Source organism: Dipteris shenzhenensis, unplaced genomic scaffold (genome assembly GCF_047967505.1).
Source record: "Dipteris shenzhenensis isolate YYH24624 ecotype China unplaced genomic scaffold, Dip_SZ_1.0 scaf0473, whole genome shotgun sequence".
Classification (NCBI taxonomy): domain Eukaryota; kingdom Viridiplantae; phylum Streptophyta; class Polypodiopsida; order Gleicheniales; family Dipteridaceae; genus Dipteris; species Dipteris shenzhenensis.
This window is the reverse complement of record NW_028239779.1, coordinates 20,144-25,000: the sequence shown is the minus strand read 5'-3', so window position 1 is coordinate 25,000 and position 4,857 is coordinate 20,144. Positions and strand designations below refer to the sequence as shown.

General features: G+C 44.5%; 1 non-coding gene across 1 annotated transcript; it reads right to left on the bottom strand.

Moving 5' to 3' along the window:
* Positions 1 to 3,732: 3,732 nt before the first annotated feature.
* Positions 3,733 to 3,806, bottom strand: TRNAP-GGG (transfer RNA proline (anticodon GGG)). Its single transcript has one exon. It is a non-coding gene; the product is annotated as a tRNA-Pro (tRNA).
* Between the last annotated feature and the right edge of the window lie 1,051 nt (positions 3,807 to 4,857).

Sequence of the window (4,857 nt, the reverse complement as noted above, 5' to 3'; positions counted from 1 at the left end):
ATCACTAGTTTCTATTTCTCCTTTTCCGGAAAACATAGTAGAATAGTCACAGGATACTTATAGAGGTATAAGGAATATCTTGGAAAGGAGAAGAAAAAAACTCTTAGGAGACAAGAGAAACGAAGGCAGTTAGCAGTAGAATAATACCAATCATCAATCCGAATGAATAAGAAGATACTCTCCCGCCCTCCCCATATCTTGCGCTTTCTCCACCTATGGAACTCAAAATACCGGTGCCATTAATAATTCCGTCAATTACCCATTGGTCGAAAAGAAGAGTTAACTCACCCAGGAATCGAATACCTCTCACTAGAAGGATATCGTAGTAATGATCGATGTAACCCCGGTTGTGTGACCAGTCCCCAATGAGACGGTTAAATGAACCCATAGATTGTTTGGCAAAAGGATCAATATCACCGCAAGGTTGTGTGTGAGAGGATATCGGTCCATAAATCACGTAGGAGATAGATATTCCGGCTAGTGATAGACCAACCGAACCTGCTGAATCTATTAGCAATTGTACCAAATTTTCGGGATTGTTGTTGTCCTCTGAAAAGCCTGCAAGGGGAGTTAACCACTCGGATAGCAAATCGGGACCAGTTTCTCCTCCAGCGAGATTGACTCCTATTGATCCAACCAACGAAGTTGGTATCGACAGTACTACTGAAGGCAATACCATCGAAACGTCTGATTCCTTAGGATATAGAGACTCAGAACGAATATTGGACTCTGCAGAAACTTTTCTATCGACTGAATCTTCCCCGTCATAACCTCCTGCTGAATCGACTCCTTCGTCTCGCGGGGGTGGAGGAACATCATACCCATCTCCACTCGTTGCTATCGTTTTGGTGTTACTCCGAATGACACTATTCATAGAGGAATGGGATGAATTGGTACCGCCACCGGCGCGTAGATTCCCCTCAAACGTGAGGAGATAGATGCGGAACATGTAGAAAGCAGTTGGAACTGCTGTGAATGAGGCTATACATCCGGGGGGAAAGGAACGTAGCCAACTCTTTGCAATAATTTCATCTTTGGACCGGAAACGAGCTAGAGGTGGTATACCACAGAGAGAGAGAGTACCTGAAAGAAAAGTGATTCCAGTAATTGGCATATATTTTCGCGAACCACCCGTGGGAGACATATTTTGACTTCTATTGGGAGAGTATCCGACAACCCTTTCCATCGAATGAATTACTGAACCGGATCCGGGAAATAGCAAAGCTTTGGGATGGGCATGTGTAATGAGGTGAAACAACGAAGGTTTATAAGCACCGAGACCTAGAGCCAGCATCATGTAGCCCAATTGAGACATAGTAGAATAAGCTAAACCTTTCTTGATATCCTTCTGGGCAAGAGCTATCGTCGCTCCCAGTAGAGCCGTTATTCCGCCTATCCAGGAGATAACATTCATGCTTAGAGGTAAGGTTTCAAACAATTCAAGCATTCGAGCTACAAAAAAAATTCCCGCAGCTACCATAGTAGCGGCGTGTATAAGAGCCGAAATAGGTGTGGGTCCTTCCGTTGCATCGGGCAACCATACGTGGAGTGGGGATTGTGCAGATTTAGATACCGGACCCAAAAATGGTAGAGGAGCACATGTATTGGCAAGGGAGGAGCCGGCGCTGTTGTTATCAATCAACTCACTAAATCAATCACACGATTCGCGGATCTCGAAACTACCAGTTATCCAATACGTACCTAATATACCCAATAATAATCCGAAATCTCCTGTACGATTAGTTGCAAAAGCTTTTTGGCAGGCATTAGCAGCACTTGGTCGTGCGAACCAAAAACCTATCGGCGAGTAAGAGCACATCCCTACTAATTCCCGAAAAACATGAATCTGTATTGGATTGGGACTGAACACTAATCCTGACGTGGAGGCAGTGGAGAAACTTAAATAGACGGGAAACCTTACGTATCCCTAGTCGTGACGCATATGACTATCACTGTAAATCATAACCAAGACACCTATGGTGGTGACTGATATCGACGTAATGGAAGTAAGTGAATCAACTGAAAATCCTATCTTTGGAGAAATATCGTCGTTGGGAATCCATGACCATGAGTATTCAAAAGTGGAGCGACCAGTAACTTGTTGCCAGAATGTTGCGATAGAGACGGACATAGCTGCGGCTAATGAAAGAACACTGAGCATAGCACGTATACGACGAAGGCTCTTAGTGGCTTTTGGAAAAAGAAACGATGCCAATCCGATCAAACCAGAGGTTACGAATGGGCGTGAGGGGACAATCCAAGCACATTCATAAGATAATTCCATAAACATATTTAACCCGGGTTGGAACTCTTTCTGTCAATAGTTGTCAGATATATGGAGCGTCGAAGAATGGAATATATATGGACAGGTGAGATCACGCGTATCAAACCGAATAATCCATTTGTTTCTCGTTCTGGTGCGAGCCCGGCGTCGAGACTTGACAGGAATCAAATGTGTCGGAGATACTTATCTAGGTTCCATTTTTTGACCCCAAACCGATTGAGTTGTTTTGGGTTATTTTTCACACGACAAGACTATTACGGATAGACATGCAGCAATTGATACTGGAGGAAAACAACTCCGAGTAGAACCGGGGAGATTCTATGATGTTCGTCACTTCGCTCTGCTTGGGCACAACGCATCAGAGTCCAATACGGTAATGTCGATATATCGAGTTTCATTGGTTTGTCACGGATCCAAAATTGATCTCGGACATCCCCGGCTGAGTAACGCAACTGCTAGGGGGCGCGTCTTGCATCCCTGTTTCGAGAGGAAGAAAGTGATACGGAAGATCCATTCTAAGAAGAAGACGCGAAGGAAATCGGGATACAGACAGGATTTGGTTCGATCTGTAGTAGATCCCATTTGCTTAAATGGAAAGGAGTTGGTTGGTTAGCAAATTGTTATCATAAAGAAGTCAATGATTCTTGCTGGGATTCTTTTGCATAGAATGGAAACCCAGTTCCCCCAGTTGTTCCCCTTCTAATGATTCTACGCAATCACCCCCTCCCTCATTATATTGATTCTACTCGTACGTATCAACATACTCGTCGCATTCATTTCGATGATAAAACCGAATAGATAGATTTCATTATGGCAGTTCCAAAAAAACGTACTTCTAGGTCGCGGAGGAAGATTCGCAATCATATTTGGAAGACCCAAACTAATGAAGTAGCATCGAAAGCTTTTTCTCCAGCTAAATCCATTTTGACTGGACGGTCGAGAAGTTTTTACTATGTGACAAATGAAAAAATTTCTGAAACTGGTCAGTAGTACTCCCCGGTTGTAACAGGAATTGCCGTATCAATAGGACGTGGGGTCGGTCGGAATAGATAGTGAACTATTTGTTTGTTGGAACGGGGAAGACGAGATAAGTGATTGTCAGGGAACTTATTGATGAATTTGGATCCCTAGTAAGTAGTACGGGTACATGTTGATATTATTGCGTGACGGTACCGTGCGGTAAATAAAATCCAAATACTAACAGAGTTGTATCAATGAATGTTGGTAATAACCACGAGGGGGGGGGGGTTACGTGCATGAAGAAGGAGCCCAATCCCTCTCTTCCTTCCTATGATACAAGGGTCTCGATCACGATCATCGATTTATCTCTATCCCTACTACGAATGGGTATGGGTCGATAACACCCAAAGAGAATCGGGAGATAAATCTGCGTTCCCGGAACGGGAACGTCTTCTATTCCGTTTAAAATATGTTCCGACCTCGTTTATTCGGAATAGCAGGATTTGAACCTGCGACCTCCATCACCCCAAGATGGCACGCTACCGAGCTACGCCATATCCCGTTATTCCTATACAAGTATAGCGCCGTATACCTAATCAACTATAGACAGGGAAGGTCCCTTGTTGTGCGTGTGTACTCTCCCCCAGGAAGATTGACGATTCACCCGAAGATGTGATATCATTAATTACGATAAGTATAACGAGTAGCGAGCCGCTATGGTGAAATTGGTAGACACGCTGCTCTTAGGAAGCAGTGCTAGAGCATCTCGGTTCGAATCCGAGTAGCGGCATTTAATTTCAACCTGCAGGCGAGGGCTGTGTCTGATACAACCACTGGGAAAAGCAGTAGGAATAGGGAATTCTCCCCGTTTCGACGTTTAAGGGGTAAACCCGAAATCTCCTGGGAATAATGGGTGGGTGGTACATACTCTCCAAAATCTCACTAATTCACTGGATTCTCCTCATTACGATTCACACCGATATAGAGCACATATTCGCTCACATTTCTTTTCTTACGCTTCTTTCCGTCACTCTGTTTCACCGGATGGGGCTGGCTCGCAAGCTCAAGAGACTCATTAGTTTGAGCGTTGGAGGTATGACAATTGCTTTCATCTGTATAACGGGATTTACGACGATTCGTCGGATTCAACCCAAACATCTACCACCGAGCAATCTACATGAATCATCTATGTTTCTTTCACGGAGCTTCTCCCCAATGCATGTAATTATGAGAATTAGGAGTCGGAACGAATGGTCAGGTGCAGTCACGGCACCAGGTGCCATGTCGACCCATGGATTCGCAACTCTGGGTCTTCCTGAGGAAATGCAACAATCCACACCGCTAGTACCTGCTCTGCAACCTCATCGGTTAATGACGCATGTAAGTATGATGCCACTAAGCCATGTGACTTCGTTATGTGGATCTCCATCAGCAACATCTCCACCGATTGCCACCTATGACGCAGAACAATTTTCTATCCCCGGTCCAAATCAAGAATTTCCTACCTGGACCCCCTCTCCGGGAGTGGATATACACTGCTACGAGCAGGCAGGAAGTAATCCGAGAAACAGTTTTCATCGACTATCCTTGAATTCACGTAGGTGCCGATTGAT